Below are 17,485 nucleotides of genomic sequence, written 5' to 3' on the forward strand. Positions count from 1 at the left end.
GTCTATTCTGGACATTTCACATGAACGGAGTCAGAGAATATGTGGCCTTTTGTGACCGGCTTCTTTCTCTTAGCATCCTGTTCTCAAAGTCCATCCGTGTCGTCGCATATGTCAGCACTTCGCTCCTTTTGATGGCTGAATAATATTCCGTTGGGTGGGGTATACCACATTTTGTGGATCCCTTTATGGAGGCATTTCATCTTTATTTACAGAGGCTGCTGCCTGTTGCCGTTCAAGTCTTCCCGGAATCACTAACGCTCAGCATCAGGAAGAATGGCAGGCGGAAGGCCCCGCCCATCACCTCCAGGTTCACACCCACCCGCCTTCCTGGGTGCTCCCGCCCTCTCACGGTTGTCGCGAGACGCCCAGCGAGTGTGCGGGCAAGGACTGGTGCTGACGGAGAAGGGGGCACAGAGCCCTCGCTTCTCCTTTCGGGCGGCGGGAGCCTCGAGCGGGGACGAGGGCAGGAGCCGTGTGTGTGTCAGGGCCCACGCAGAGCCTTCTGGAATCTTCTGCTCCATCCTGCGAACGGCCCTCAGTACCCGCAGCCGCCTGGCAGGAAGGAGAGCTTCGTCCGCCCGTCAGATTTCTGGTGACACCCCCTCCGCAGAAGGAAGTTGCTCCCAGCCGAATTGTACCACTTCTCGTTCTGTAAACTTGCCCTTTTAAGTTCCTCAGTCTCACCAAATGACAAAGACAAACGACTAAGTGGCAACCTGAGCCTCTTTTCAGGTCAGCGTTACTATTTTTTTTTAAACATCTCCCTTCACGCTTTTAAATGAAAATATAAGCAATATGTGTGCACACCGGCAGGTGGAAGACAGTGGGTGCACTCTGGCCCCCCAGGACCTTACAACCCTTAGTAGAGCATTTGATTTAATGTTCACCAAAAGGCCGCCTTTGGTTCGACCTGAGTTCTGGAATTTTCTGGGTTATTGAAGCTGTGCAGTTTTTCATTTTCTTGGCCTCGGCAGTGACATTCCATGCTGACACGGCTGCGTCTGCCTGCTCTGTGTCTCAAATGTTCCTGGCATTTTCCTTGGGTGTCTGCTAACCCAGTGTCGCACAGGATGGGTTCAGAGAGGAGAAACCGTGCCCCAGCGCGGGGCAGAGAGGAGGTGGCGCCCCTCAGAGGGAGCCCTTGGTCTGCCCACACAGCTGGCGGTAATCGGAGCGGAGGGACGGGCGGCGCTGTGCGGGGGCGCCGGGGGTGTCTCTCAGCCTCCCCCGGAGGCGCCAAACGCCGGTTCCAGACGGGCCGCCGCGTGTGTGTCTGCGGACAGACCTGGGAGGGTGGGTGGGGGCTAGCCTTCTCAGGCAGCAAGCCCCGGGACTCAGCCGCACCGGTGGTTCTCGGGAAGGTGCAAGCTTGGGGCGCTTTTGGCATCAGGAGGGTTTGTGTTTGGAACACGCCACTTACTGAGTTTATTCAAGAAGTACTGATTGAGTGCTCAATGCGCACCAGGTGGCATTATGGGCATTCAAGCTATGTTGCGGGACACACTGGAGATTGTTTCTATCTTTAGGGTTTTCTTGTTTCATTGGGAATCGGGAATCAAGTGATCAAATATATCGGTATAACATGATTCAGGCTTTGAAAGAACAATAAAGCAAATAAGGAATGTAGAGTGAGGTGCTCTCATAGGCACAGAGGTTGGGGAAGAGTTTTTCAAGGAGGTGATGCTTAGCAGGGATCTGAATGGAGCCAGAGAGTGAGCTGATGATTTCTAGGGATTTACACTCCAGGCTGAGGAGGCGGCAGGTGCAAATGGCCTGAGGAAGGTGCTTGCTTGGAGTGCTAGAGGAGCAGCCAAAGGTACAGCGTAGCTAGCCCGAGGCAAAGAACAGTGGGGGTAGAGGTGCAGGGACCCCATCATATAGGGCCTTGCAGAAGTATGAGGCTTGATGTGAATCTGGTCCGTGCCTCAGTTTCCTTATTTCATGCTGTTTGAGATGATAGGATGTAAAGTGAAATGTCTGGATGTGGAAGGCACTTAGGAAAGGCCAGTTATGGTTCTCCTCTCCCAGGAGATGGCAACAGGAACATTTGTGATGCCCACATCCTCACCTGACTTGCTCAGTTCACCAGGATTGTTACCCTTGGGCATTTAAGAAGTCTCGTTTATCTCTACTTTTGACTATCACTAGATCTCCGGGGTGTTGACTTTGATTGTGGTGGAGAAAGGAAACGGAAGACCTATGCCATGGGAATGCTTTCCTTGGCTAGCCAGGAGGGACTGCGTTTCTAGTTGGTCGTTGTATTAGGTGCCCAGAGGAGGAAGAAACATATGTTGCTTCATGAAGCCAGAGAAGGGGCCTAGGTGCCTGGCAATCTCTTCAGCTCCCCTCTGTGATTCTTTTTTTTTTTTTTTTAAAGATTTTATTTATTTATTGGACAGAGATAGAGACAGCCAGTGAGAGAGGGAACACAAGCAGGGGGAGTCGGAGAGGAAGAAGCAGGCTTATAGCAGAAGAGCCTGATATGGGGCTCGATCCCATAATGCTGGGATCACGCCCTGAGCCGAAGGCAGACGCTTAACCGCTGTGCCACCCAGGCGCCCCTCCCCTCTGTGATTCTAAGACACTAATTTGAATGTTCACTTTACCCCTCAGCACCTGTTTGTTTAGTTGATTTTTCACTGACAGTACAAGACAAAGCTCTTCAGAGACTAAATGATAATATGAGTATAAGTGGAATGCAACAGGACCCAGTAATATAGCTAGGAAGACAGCGAGAACGTTGATCCACCAGTTATGATATAAAAACATATTTATTTTGTCAAAGGTCCAGAATCATCTGTTGCACTGAACACCAGGAGTAATCTTCAGAATCCATAGCTCCCATGCTCTCACAGGGGGCTTTCCACCAGCTTCCAAAGGAGTAACATTTAGGTCAGGGGTTTCCAAACTGGGATTGGGTGGAAAGGGTAGTGTCAAAAATCCAGAAATAGTAAAAATTAAAACCAGATCAGTAAACTAGTATTTAGTAAGAGCTTACTGTGCACAGAAGAACAGTTCACAAACTGGGAATCTTCAAATCCAAAACTGATTCGAAGCTCAGAGACACGATATTACAGGATGGCTTATGACGTGAAGATGAGGAAGGTGTTTAACTTGACAAGGATTAGTTAGCACAACCAGGGTTTTCAGATGGTGTGGGGTTGGTGAAAAGTGACCATCTTATACCATTTTAGGAAGATGACTTTAAGTTGTTTTTGTTTTTATTTTTGTATTATCAGAGGCATTTATAAGAACCTAAGTTTCTTTTATATTTATGAAATAAGCTACATTTAGTTTTGCTTATGTGGCTTGAATGGTTTTGTCTGCCTGGGGAATTTTTAATCCTGGTCTCCATTTTATTTTATTTTGATGGGAGGAATCCCCCAAGAGTGGGCAAGATGACAGTCTGTGGGGAGGCTGGAAGAAGATGGTAAAAATTCTAATTTCTGTTTTAAAGATCTCATCCTTTGGCAGTTCCTTCAACTCTGCCTCCTGAGTTCTATCCTGTCCTCCTGTACTAACTTACTAGTTAAGAGATGGACTTAGGAACCAGATGACCAGGGTTTGAATCCTGCCCCTGACACTTCCAAGCTGTTTTCCTTTGGGTAAATTCCTTACCCTCTTGGTGCCTTAGCTTCCTCATTGGCAAAATGAAAAAATACTACCCACCTGGTCGGGTTGTTGTGAAGGTTAGAAACATGAACATATGTAAAGTGCTTGGAAGGGGCATGGCATACTGTTCTAGACTGCTTTATCCTTATTTTCCTATTATTCCAAGGTGATAATTTATTGGTAAATAAAGATGAAAATATTAGGTAGGTGTCCCACATTTTTTCAGTGATGGGGTAAATGATTTAAGAAAAATTGGGCATCACTTCTTGAGATGATGAACACCATTTTTCATCTAACAACTATGACATTAACCTTTATAAGGACACCATTTGCTAGTGGCTATATTTTTATATAAACAGAACAGGTTTTTGTATCAACACTAGAGAGAAAACATTTGAGATATAAAGGACCAAAGCCCCAGAAGAGCACCTGGTTGCTTTCCAATTATAGATCTATTTTCCGAGGCTTGTCTATAGAGAGCTTAGCTGCCTTGAGAACATAATGATGTTCTAGTCTTAAGAGCCCTGGAAAAGCAGATTGTTCTGGAATAATTGCATTTTCCATACTTTAGTAACAGATCCAGAGAGAGATTAATTTTGAAAATCAAGAAGACCTTGGAGAACAACTAGGAATGTTTTTTTGAAGTGTTGGGGGGAAGAGAAAAGAAATAAACTGAGATTCATTTTAATTCAAGATATATTTGCCAGATAGTTCCTTTTTTTTTTTTTTTTTTTTTGGATCTTCAGTTCTCAGTGCTTCCATCCTCCTGCTTCATGTTTAAACAACCCTAGTTAACCCATTGTTTGCCAGGCTCCTGACAGACACCCAGCATGGACTGAGCTTTCCATTTTTGAGCTGAAAAGAAGAGTTTCCTTCGGAGCTAGGCGTCCCTCGTGCCCCTCCCACTTCCTCCCCCTTCTCTCCCTCTCTCCAAAGGACCTGAACAGCCTCTCCTCCTCCACCAGTTCATCCTCTGAGTCACTTGCAAGTGTGGGGTGGAGACACTGAGGGCTCTCTCCAAGTGGCCTTCTATAAGCAATAGATGGAATTCTGCCTCGAAGGGAACCCCACAGCATGGGTTTTATAGGACTTGGTGTTGGCTTTGGCTCATGGATCAGTAGCAGCATCTGTTTATAATAAAATGAAGTGTCTGTACCCTGACTCTGTTTGCAAAGGGCCACCGTGCTGCAGCCATTCAGAGTGGACCAGACCATTAGTCTAGTTGTCCGATAGAGAGCTACATGTTAATTCTCCAAAAGGAAACTAAAGCAATGCAAAACCCAAAACAACAACACCACTTCCTAATAATAGTATTTAAATACCTTTCATTATAGGAACTTTTGAATATACACAAAAGCAGAGGGAGAAGTATAATAATACACTGCCTTTGTACCTATCACCCAGGTTCCAAAATTACCAACTCATAGCCAGTCTTGGTTCATTTACAGCTCCCTGATTTCCCTCATGCCTTGGAATATTTTGAGGCAAATCTCAGACATCATGTCATTTCATCCCCATATATTTAAAAAAAAGACCATTTAGGATATTGAACCACATGGTGAATGTGGTTCAATAAGAAGCAGAGAAAACAAAACAAAACCTAATTAAAAGCATCTAGTGTGCTGTGAACTCAAGAGGGGCCTCTATAAAAAATCGGGTGAAGAAACGGCCAAACTATACTTACTGTCCCATCTCTGAGGCAGCTACTAGGGATGCATCTGGCCATGAGTCTTCAACTCTTTCATAGAATCAGTGGATTAAGAAGTAAATTTTATGTGTTCAGCGTTTGATTACACTTGACTAAAATTACAACCATGATAAAGAACATATTAATGGAGGAATAAGCTAGACTCCAGAAACCTCGTTGCAGTCTGGGAGGGGATCCTGATGTTCCTATCAGCTTGGGGAACGTGTTATTGATTCTTAGATCTATCAACCAGGGACTTTTAAATTTCTGAGGAAAAACAGTGGTATAGAAAAAAAAATGCCCAATTTACCTTCTGAAAAGGGACCCAGGGAAGATTTCAGGGGCCTTTCAGTTGCTTTTCATCGTCATTCTGCTGAAGAGGGGGGTAGGTGCACATTCCCTTCCCTCGCTGAGCGTGCCGGTTGCATGGGGACAAGCCACTCAGATAATTTTTGAAATGTCACCCACTCCTGATAGAGATACAGTCTATATAAGGAATGGGAAGAGAATAACTTTGTTGTTGTTGTTATTAGGAACTGGAAGCTCTAGAATGTTTTATCCGGCATTTTTACACATTTTTTTTCAGATCCTAAACAATTTATTTCACATATTTTGCTCAAACAATTCGATTCTTCTCAATTACCGCTATCCTAATACATAAGGTTCAACTTCTTCTTTCTTTCTTTCTTTTCTTTTTCTTTCTTTCTTTCTTTCTTTCTTTCTTTCTTTCTTTCTTTCTTTCTTTCTTTCTTTCTTTCTTTCTTTTGTTCTAATGATTTTCATTTGGTAATCAGTGCCACAAGAAAAGGCACAGCTTTAACATTAGAGTGATTTTTCTTGCACCTAAGTAAACCATTAAAGACAATGAAAAAGAGAACAAATGTGCTTTTCAAGAGCCATTTTCCCCTTCCATTGTATCAGCTCACTGCAGATGGCATGTGTACAATTCACTTTTGACTGAATCATAATAAATATGAGACAATATGGTATAAACCACTTTTTATAATGTGATGCTCACCAATAAATTCCACTTCTAGCCTTAAATCAAATTGGTGCAGATGCAAAAATTATGTAAAGCTGGTGGTACCTGCTCTTGACCTTGTGCAGGCCCCCCCGGATTTGACTCAATAAACTTTTTCTTCCCTAATGATCTGGCAGTTATTCCTATCAAGAGAATACAATGGGGGTGCTGCAAGGTGGGGGAGTGATGCAATGATTCAGAGACCACCAGGGCCCTAAAGAAGATTAATTTGTATGAGGAACCTGAAAAGTTGGAAAAATCTCAGTGCATTTCTGAATACATATATTCATTTTGACCTGATTTCTGTTCCTCTTGTGCCCTGTAAAATTTCAAGGAATGTAGTTGAGGTCTGGAGATTTCCACAAAGAGATTAAGAGAGGCTATAAACTGAAGTAATAGTGGTTTTGTATAACTTTGGGGCATGAAATATTTTCAGTACCAAGATGCCCTGATTTTCAGTATGGAAACTGACTAAACACCTTATAAGCATTTAAGGAACATTTCTATTAATGCTTTTAATAATAGGGCATGTGAGTTTAAGTCTAAAAAGGGCCTGCATCTGTTATCTTTACTTGGAACAACATTTGAGTCTATTTTTATCTTTTTTTTTTTTAAGATTTTATTTATTTATTTGACAGCGAGAGAGAGACAGCCAGCGAGAGAGGGAACACAAGCAGGGGGAGTGGGAGAGGAAGAAGCAACCTCCCAGCGGAAGAGCCTGATGTGGGGCTCGATCCCAGGACTCCGGGATCATGCCCTGAGCCGAAGGCAGACGCTTAATGACTGAGCCACCCAGGTGCCCCTGAGTCTATTTTTATCTTATTTCATGAACTAGTCAGTAAAGCGGCTGCATGTTTCTGGAGACATCTAGGTCCGATTTTGTGTTTTGTTTAGAAGCCAACCCGTTTGGGAATCTTAATAAACACTTTTATTTAATACTTGCTCGATTTCATTGTACTAACCGAATACTTATAATCTTTCTACTTTTCAAAGAAGTGGGGTCCTCCTGGCCCCACGAAATCCTGAAAGGTTCTCTTGCAACGTGTCAGGCAGTCAACTTTATAGCAGGGCTAGACAGACTATTTCCTGGCTCCTTCTCACAGTCTACATGCTGCCCTGATTCTGTAACTGCTTGGCAGAGGGGGAGCTTATTGACCTCTCTTAGAGTGGTAAGGTTAGGGGATTTCATGGAGTCCTATCCCGAATTTTGGGTATTTCTAGCTCAGAGAGGCCCCTGGGGGAAACGAAAGCAGGGCAGGATGGGAGCAGGTGTAATTTGGTAGGCCTAAGGGGCAGCCCCTCTTGAACTACATAAACTGTGTAGACTCAGGCAAGGGACGCCCCCACTTTGAACCTCTGTTCAACCTTGTAAATTAACCATATTATTATTTACCTCCAGGGTAGATGTTAAGATTCAAGGACTTCACAAATTGGTATGGAAAATAGAAACAGTTATTATCGTCATGTAGTTTAGAGCGGCCCAGCATCCCTGAGGGATACATAATAGGGGCACAACTTTGAATGAAAGAGAGTTTGATGGTTTCAGCGGCCTTACCCCCATCATAAGGCAATCTTAATTCCAAAGATATTAAATAAGTAGTCTCTATATGATAAGGAGCAGTTTTATTTTTTTAAACAATAGTAACTTAATCTATTATAAGCTATAATAGATTATAAACTATATAAGCTATTATTCTGGCTAATGAGATATGGAGGATGTCTGTGGGGACAGATTTACTTCCCAGACAAAAAATATAAAAAACGTCTGGGAGAAAGCCTTCTGACCCTCCCATTCTTTGTTAATTGTAACAGTTATGTGAAAACATGATGCTAGAGCTCTAGCAGCCATCTTGCAACCATGAGGCAATTAGCAAGAAATGCCAAAATGCTGGAGATGGTTGAGCTGAAGGAAGGAATAAGTATGACTTTTCAGTAATAAAATTAAGCTGCTGAAAGTGTTGAATTCACCCACTTCCAAACTTCATGTTTGTGCTTCGGTCCAAAGTTCCCATTAGATAGATTTTCAGTTATTTGTACACAAACTTACTGGCTACTATAGGCAGCATTCAAAGTGGAGAGTAGAAGTATGGCAAGGGGAAAAGGGAGGAAGCCTTTTCAGTTAGGGAGGATGAATCAGGTGAGGAAGAAAGGTTAGATGAATATTTCAGTTATAAGGAATAGAATAGGCAGTGATCCAGAGGCACAGTATTCTATGGAGCATTTTAGAGGCTACGAGTAGTCTAGCTTTAGTTAAATTCAGGGTTTCTCAGCAGGACTAACCCTCAGGGAGAATTTGGAAATGTCCCAATGTCCAGGAGGTGACTCCAGCATTTGGTGGATAGGATGCTAACTGTTCAGCAGTGCAAGGGTTGTGGAATGAGTACAAACATCAAGCAGGATTCCATACGGAAATAAGATCTCGGTTGTCTACCTTGTCTACCTTGTTGATACAACATCTCCTTTAGGGACAAGAAAGCTTCCTTTCTTCAAATATTGAGATGGAAGAGGTGATTTCATTGTTTAGGGGTGAGAGACTGTAACCAGGCTTAAAGAGTAAGGGTGTGGGCGGGGGGCTCCTGACAACCACTCTTCTGAATATCATTAGAATTGTCTTCTTCAACACTTCAGTCTCTCATTCAGAAATTTGTCATTCTTATCTTTAAAAGACAACAACCTAGGAGCAAGGAATAAATGATCCCCTCAAATGAAAGGATGTTCTTATGTTTAGAACAGATCTGCTCTCCATGCAATAGATTAATTCTAATAGGAAACCTCAGGCAAAACTCTGTAGCTAGCATAGCTCATTCCTTTAGAATTTTAAGGACTAAAGAGCGGGCATATTTACAAATGTAAAATGTAAGATTTTTTACATTTATAAAATGTGAAAAAAGGTTGAAAATTTTTTTATTTTTCTGATTACAAAATAATATGTGCACCTGGTAAAACCATGCTGTCTATAAAGTGAAAGTTTCCTACAATTTCCTTCCTTCCGGATAAACACTATTCAGAAGTTGTCCATGAAAGATATTTTTCTTGTTATGTTTAGAAACAGGTGAATGTGTTTTCTGATACACACTGACGTAATAGGATGTACATAAGCTAGGTGGTATTGGGACTTCTGGTTTGTTTTGTTTTCAATTTGAATTTGCTTGAAATCTGGTTGCTTGACAAAATATTCTCTGAAAAACATTGTTTAATTTTCTTTGGAAAAGTTGGACCTTTTCATGTTTACCTGAGGATAACTTTATTTTACAACTTATTAGATTTCTTTCTTGATTTGGTTCTTCAATATTTCTTACAAAAACAGTTTATTGGTTTTTTTTATTCACTTCATTTCAAATAGTCTTTGAGAGTTTTCTTATGTAGATATGAAATTTCCTTAGTTAGATTGAAATTTATTTTAGTACATGATACAAAGCTACTTTTTACTCATTACTGGAAAAATCTAGAGAAGCTTATATCAACACCCTCTGAAGGGTGGGACAGAACCAAGCCTCAGTTATTTCATAGAAATTCCTAATTTTCTCCTAGCCAATGCTCATACCCATTAGGATTTGTCCAGAATGCCCTCAAGATGCCTGTGCACTGTGCTCCCCCAAATGACCACACCATGTCTAAAATGGAGGGAACTTTTCTTTGCCATGCATGGCAATCACTGTTGGAATGTTCTAGTGTGAGAAGAATGGAGAAACTGGGCTGTTCATGCCCATTCCCTGAGCCATGGGGCAAGTTAAGGTAGAAGCTGAATTATATTTCATAGTCATTGTGGCTTCACCATGATGACTGGTTGTCCACGTCTCCTTTCAGGAAGGTCATCAATGGAAAGAACCTTCATTTCCCTATTATCAAATGGCCTATTGTTCCCATGTCCCGTATATATCTCATATATTCTCTTTCTGCACGCAACAAATTGCAGCTGAAAACTTCTATCATTTATAGGCCTTTTATCCTCTTGGAGAAAACAAAGCCACAGAATCTCAGTGCTGTAAGCCTGTGGCTTCAGACCATGGTGGGTTTTTTGGGAAAGTGCCAAAAAGCTTGTTTCTGGAGGAGAAACATCAGCAATTTTTCTTGTGGAACTTTAATTGGAAATAGAATGGTGGTTCAGCCTAGACAAGAGATCAAAATGAAACGAGCTGTGTTTTCATCCTCGTCCCTTAATGGACCATAATCCTGGTCATAAAAACCCACCACTTAAACTTTGGCAGTCTTGCTTTCCCAGGAAGCTTTATTACTAAGTATTAGCTATACTCAAGACATAGCATCTCCAAGCCAGGTTTGAGCCAAGGCCACGGGGGGAGAGAATGTCTTTGTGGGCAAGTCAGGGCTCCCCTACGGTCCTGTAATAGCTATGCAGTGGTCCTTTGAGGCCTGATGACATTTTTCCGGGTGAAGAAAATGTGCTTTAGCCCATTCCATACAACTATACCTTGGGCCAAGGATACAAAGGGAGGCCTAGAGAATTCTGAGCCTCAGGTTTTTCTGAGAGCGGCAAGCCAATACATAACTGTAAACCACTTCAAGAACATTCCCCCCCTTCAAGTGAATCCAGCATGCTCTGGATAATCTCATGCAAAAGGGTCAGGACCTGCAGGCCACCTGGGGATGGTGTTCCTAACAAGTTCTTGCTCATTTATGCCTAGTGCTCGGGTTGTTTATCTTTGTGCCAATCAGTCAACTCTGGATGCTCTTGACCTTGGTGCTTGGCCCTGGATGTTTCCTGGTCAGGCTGATCTATTCCATTCGTCCTGCCAATCAGGTCTTCTCCTATGTAGGCAGTTGCATGCTGAGCAAGCATCCGAGCTTCTTGCCGTACCCCTCCGCTTCCCCCCCAGTAATAAGAAATGGGATTTGCTCCAGCAACAACCCATCCATGACTGCTTAAATAGCTTTGATGTGGACCCAAATTAGACTTTTTTCTTCTCTGCTCACTCCTGTAGCTTAAAAAAAAAATGCAGTGGAAAAGAAGTGTTTTCACTTAAGATGACTAAGTCTTATTTTTCCAAATATATTATTCAAATATTTAGATTTCTGTTGCCCACCTTCTGGCCCGAGAGCACTTTGCAGATCCTCCAGAGGAACACGGCTTTGCTACCCTGCGCCCACTCCGCAGCAGTGGGGTGAAAAGCCAGCACAGCCCTGCCTGGCTAGCTTTCAGAGGGTGAAATGAAAATCATTTCTGTGTCTGAAACGAGAGGGGGGATATTGTGTAGGCAGGAGGCAATTATCCAGGTTGGACTTGGGCCAGGCCAGTAAGGTTCAGTTGCTCCTCTTGCAAAAATTACCATCTGGTCTTTAATGACCCAGAGTGGTCAGGCTGGCATTAATTTACACCTCATCTCAGGAAGGCACCTCTGAGAATGAGAATGCCTGGTAATGTAATACTGTTCCTTGGCTCCAAGGGGAGGCGGCTGGTGTTAAGTGGAGATGGGAACTGTTTGTTCACAAGAGAGTGTATTCTAGAATGAGGGCAAGAGTTCACAAAGAGGCCACCCTTTGAAAGAGAAGGCAGTCAGAGCCAACACAAAAAGGATGAGCCCAGACACTAGGGACCAATCCTAAGATGCGCTAGGTCCATTTGTATCATTTACCTGTTCATTTGGCAAAGGCTTATGGGAAGCTCACCAAGCGTCAAGCCCTGAGCATTGTGCTGGCAAGCATGGTGGCGCCGTGGCAGACAGTGGTCGCTGCATGCAGTCCAGGGGGATGGAGATAGAAGCACATGCTTTCCTAGAGGTCTGTTCAAGGTGCTATCACAGTACAAGAGAGGCAAGGAAGGACATTTCCTGGGATTGGGGGATGTAGAGGGAATCAAAGTAAGGAGTTTTCAAAATCCATTGAAGGTGACCTAAGTGTTGAAAGATATGCTTTAATACAATATTTAAAAAAAAGTTATAATAGTAGTTTACATTCATTCGAGCCTTATTCTATATGAATTGCTATTCTAAGCACTTTATATATATTATTAATAAACTGGATTAATTCTCCCAACAGCCCTGTGAAGGAGAGGCTATACTTATTTCCATTTTTCAGCTGAGGGAAATAAAGCTCAGGGAGGTGAAGCAGCTCGGCCCAGGCTACCCAGAGACTAGATGGCAGAGTCTTGATTTGAACTCGGAATAAGACAGACCATTAGATAAAAGACAATGATAAAGAAATCAGTATAAACCAAAAGATTACCTTGTAAAATGATGATATTTTGGTTATTAATCGTGAAATTTATTTTGTTAATACTAAGCATATCCATAAGGAGACCAAACCACCCAGTGATTCTTTCCTTTTGACCAATGGGATATTCCTTAGCATGTTGTTATGAAGGGAAAACGAAGCAATTAACTACAACTTTGAAGAGATCTTGTTTCGATAGCTGTTGAGGATCATCCCGCTCAATACAAATATCTGTAAACTCTACAAATAGTTAAAAGAAACTAGTTTTAATAAATTAGTAAATTTGGAAAATTCGGCAAATGGGGCATTCCGATAAATGGGTTCTTTGGCAATTGATTTTTAGCAAATTAGTTTTTGATGAATTGATTCTGTTACTGACTTACAGCCAGTTCTTCCTCCTGAGAGAATTTAAGGTAAGGTCCTTCCCCTGTACCCGCAGTCTGCGGGCTGCAAGAGCCATCAGAGATCTGCCAAAGTGACGTGATAAGGAGGAGGTAAGGTGGGTTCTGGACAAGAGCACTCAGTGGCTGCCAGAGGTCCCCTCACCAGGGCCCCTGGATCCCAGTGAAATATTTGCAGACCAAGCTCTGAAATCTCATTAGGGCTCCTCCCTGGGATAGCTTCGTAGAACTATACTTATGGTGTCTTATCTCTTACAGATTTCATGCAAAGAGGCTGGAAGCAAATGTGAAGGAAATGTGAAGGAAATAAAAAACAAAACAAAGCAAAGTAATGAACGTGCCCACAGTCCTGAGGTGAGTAATAGATAATGTTAGAAAACACGGTGCTGGGGCGCCTGCTACCCTGCTCGAGGAGGCCAGACATGGGCTAAAGAGAGCTCCTCCAGCCCTTTCTGGTCATGTCCTCTGATAGCTGCCAGATTTTGTGGGATGTTTATTGTTGGTTGGATCAATGACTCGGCCATACTGTCTGTTAGTGCTGCCAGGGATGTGGCCTCCCGGAAAGGTTGCCATCAGATCTCTGCGCCTTTGTATTTGTGTACCCATCCTCTTTAGAGTTTCCTATAGAAGTTCTTTGGAGCAGGTTTGGCCAGTTTTTCAGCACATCATTCCAGAGAGCCCGAGCTGTGCCCAGCATTACTATACCACATCTAATAGGTGTAGATGCCACGTTGGCACAAATTTGGCACTGCTCTGTGTAGACTGCACGTGTCTGGCTTGTAAACAGAACAACTCTGGGCTTTCATTAGGGTATGAGGCAAGTCCTGGCACTTCTCTTCCTGTCAGAGTGCCCTGATGGTAATAAATTTGAGGCACTACATCACCCTGGTTAGCATCTCTTGAAGACAAGCCCTCCTTCCAAGGATGTTGTAATGTGTGGGCCTTTCTCTTGGGCCTTTCTGCATTTGATATCTATTACGTGTGCCCTGTTGTGACTCTCTCCTTTTTTCCCCCATAAAGCTTTTAATAAAGTACGACATTCTTAAAAACAAAGGGTATTTTCTTCAAAATCCTCTTTGGTGGCCATCTAAAGATTTTTTTTTTAAGCATAAAAATAGGCTGTTAATACTGGAGGGATTCTATAAACAGGGCTTTGCCTCGCCAGGGGCCCTGGAGGATTCGTATTTCAAATGGCAGGGCTGTAAAGGAGGAGCTATCAGGGCTGGAAGCACTATTCTGCTTTGTAGTTGTGAAAATTTGTTTTCCAAACAGGTTTTTATGGATTTGCAATTCTGCATCAGCCTGGCGACCAGAAGCGTGTGCAGTTTTTGAGGTTTTGCTCCCTTCCCTTCTCCCAATATCGCCTTCATCACAGGTCACAAATAGCTCCAGGGGGTCCCCATTTCCGCTGACGTGGCAAAATATGGTACAAATTAAACGGCCCTGGTGGTATACAGAGAGCTGCCAACATTTTCTTTTTTGGTGCTTTTATCTTCCCAAGGGCAGAACCGGCCCTAACCATGTGTATTTTATTTACATCTCGTATATACCAGGACAGGAATAGTTAACCAGAACTAAGCCATCTGACATTTTTCACCACAAATTTGGTCATTTATACAGTATAAATGTTGTAGCTGCTCACATTTGCTTTGCAAGCTGTCTTGATGTACAAAGTTCTATTTTTCCGCTATCACTTTATTTGCATTTGTCAATGCAAATTCGGCCTTACGATAACACTTACAAAATCGAAGTGTTTTCCTAGTCCTCCAAATAGAACTATCAGGAAAAAAAATTGTGACTGTTAAAAATTATCATGGGCCTTGAGTTCCAAGATGGTAATTAAACTGGTGCTACCAATTTGTTTTTCATCTTAGAGATGTTTGGTTTAGTTGTTGGGTGCTGCATTTATTATTTGAATATAGAAAATTGCATTAGTGATCTGGGAAAAGGCGATGAGTTGGTTCGCATTGCCAATGAATAAGTGAATGGATATAAAAATGTTTAATGTGCCTCTGAAGTAATAAGTGCCTCTGAACTTGAGGAAACTATCGAGGGTTTGGGAAGATAGGGAGGTGAATAGAAGCACCCTACAAGACAAGGGATGTTTCAGGACAAACAGTGTGGAAATGATTTCATCTCTGGAATTCCTATAATGATAGAGGCATAATTGAAAAAGAATTGGTTGTGTGGATGGTGGGGTGAAAGGAAATAATCTGGGCGTAGATGAGTGTTTGAAAACTTTTATGCATTAAATTGTTGGAATTATTAATGAATGGTTGGGTTTATTAATAAACCAAGAATGAGAAATGCTCTTGTGCACAGAAATAGATACAAAGCATGGATTGTTTGCCACAGTCAGCTGTGTCTAAGTCATGGTCTTCCTCTAAAAAGTTTGTTCTAGAAAATCGAGGGGAGGAATTCCTTCCACTTATTACCGAGGAGTGATGCTGGAGAAAAGAACACAGCATTTGTCATGTGCTTTGAACATCAAGTGCTATGGCCCCACTGCCAGGTGGAGAGAGGCTCTCTGGGGACATAATTTCCAAACAGAATCTTCTCCTGCATCACATGCCATTTCTAACCACAGTAATGTGTCTTTAGCTTTTAAATATTCTCGAAAGAGTGCTCATTTTTCACAGCAGAAACCATTTTTGCTGCATTTGAAAATAGGTTTTATGAATTAATGAGTCCCTGTTCTGTATTTCCCGGCTGACCTGGATATGTTCTTTACACAGCACACTCCCCTTTCAAGTTAGAAGAGGGAGTAATAAACTTTTTTTTTTTTTTTAAAGGAAATCAGAACTTTTTTTTTTTTAGTTTTCTAGTGGCAGATCTTTTAAAAAGTTATGTACATTTTTAAACTGAAAAACAAAAGGAGAAAGCAGATGATACCAGGCCTCTGTGTGTCCGCTATCCAGCTTTCACGATCATTACCATTCTTCCAATCTTGTGCCGCGTCTTTATAACGTACAAGTGTCTGGTGACATTTTTGCAATTAGACACTTTCCTCTGAAGGGGCATGTGAATTGAGCTACTGTAACGATATTGGGGAATCTTCTCTTAAAAATTGCCAAGGGTAACCTGTTTGTTAAAGCAAATAATCACCCCCTTATTTTGTTTTGTAAGTGGAGTGAATGTCTTCTATCTTCCCTCCTTCCCCTTCCTCCTTGCCTTTTTGATTCAATAAGGACGACTTTTTGCCATATGTCATACCAGGAGGTTGTCCTTCTCCACAGGATCGTGTCATCTGATAACTTTAATGAGGAAGTGAAGGGTGTTATGAGAGGTTTGTGGGTGTTATTTAATAACTATGTGTTTGGTTCCTGTTTTATGGTCAATCTTGTATGAGAAAATCTTTTTTTTTTTTAGATTTTATTCATTTAAGAGAGAGAGAATGAGCTAGAGAGAGAGCACAAGCAGGTTGAAGGGCAGAGGGAGAAGCAGGCTCCTCGCTGAGCAGGGAGCCTGATGCCGGGCTCCATCCCTGACGCTGGGATCATGACCTGAGCCGAAGGCAGATGCTTAACCGACTGAGCTACCCAGGCGCCCTTATATGAGAAAATCTTGAAGCTACTTTCTTGCAGAATTAATAGTGATCACACCTGGATCCCATGGTTGGTCACTTTGCACAAGACATGTTAAAACTCAGGATTTGACCCCCTAGGGATTCAGGTCAAAATTGTCCCTTCTAGAGAATGAATGCTTTGGGTAATTACCAGAGACTTGGGGAAGTCTGGGTGTGGACCTCCCCTCTGGGTAGAGATGGGTAACTAAGAATGCACTGTGATAGACTCCACTGGAGATCTTCCCAGTATTCACCTTCCCCTCTGCCTCACTGAGAGAAACCTAATCTTAGTTGGGGTGGACCCAGCTGCAGAGTGTCCCTGCCTCCCCAATGAGATGTTAGTAAAAATTTGCTGGGGTTTGGAGCTTTTCTGGTGTAGGCTGGTATCACTTTCTTCCTTTCCCCTTTTTTTCTGTCTAGAACAGGGGACTGGAGGGAGACCGCCACCTTGGGACTCTGGTAAGAATTATGAGGATGAGGCGAGCAAGTTGGGGACCTGGCTCACGTTGAGGAATTGCTACACTTGCCTAGATCAGCCACTTCAGGACTTCTTGTTAAGTTTAGGAGATAATTCCCATTTGATTAAATTGGTAGAGTCAAGTTTCTGTTGCATGCATAGAAATGCAATTTCAAACGGACACACGCACAGCATTTGGAAATATTACCATGACCTCTGGTAGCGTCTCTTGAGTTAGAGAAACTTTTTCAGAGAAACGTGCGACCAGGACTCAGACTTCAAGCAGTGAACGTTCTTCTTGAAAATAACCCATATTTTCTATGAAGGACATGCTGGAAAATGTTCCTAAAAAGAGAAAAAATTTCTTATTCCCAGTCTGTACTGACAGAGTGAAGCAGAGGATTGAGGAAACTGGCTTGAGAAACCTGACTTTTCGAGTTCATCACAGGAGCTATTCACATGATAAAGTCACAGATGATTTTCAAGCATTTTATGGGATCATTTTTTTCCTTGGCAGGTGTAGATGTACTTTTAATGTTTACAAGTATTGCATCAACAATCTAAGAAAGTTAGA

General features: G+C 42.5%; 1 long non-coding RNA gene across 6 annotated transcripts in view; it reads left to right on the plus strand.

The window, feature by feature from the left end:
- Positions 1–327: 327 nt before the first annotated feature.
- LOC103658908 overlaps positions 328–17,485 on the plus strand; it is a 251,229-nt gene continuing 234,071 nt past the window's right edge. For all 6 annotated transcript variants that reach the window (XR_005838556.1, XR_567333.2, XR_005838555.1 and 3 more), the window contains exons 1-2: positions 328–732; positions 13,148–13,243. This is a non-coding gene — a long non-coding RNA (uncharacterized LOC103658908). The remainder of the gene's footprint in view (positions 733–13,147; positions 13,244–17,485) is intronic.

Source organism: Ursus maritimus, unplaced genomic scaffold (assembly GCF_017311325.1).
Source record: "Ursus maritimus isolate PB19 unplaced genomic scaffold, ASM1731132v1 scaffold_3, whole genome shotgun sequence".
In the NCBI taxonomy this organism is placed as follows: Eukaryota; Metazoa; Chordata; class Mammalia; order Carnivora; family Ursidae; genus Ursus; species Ursus maritimus.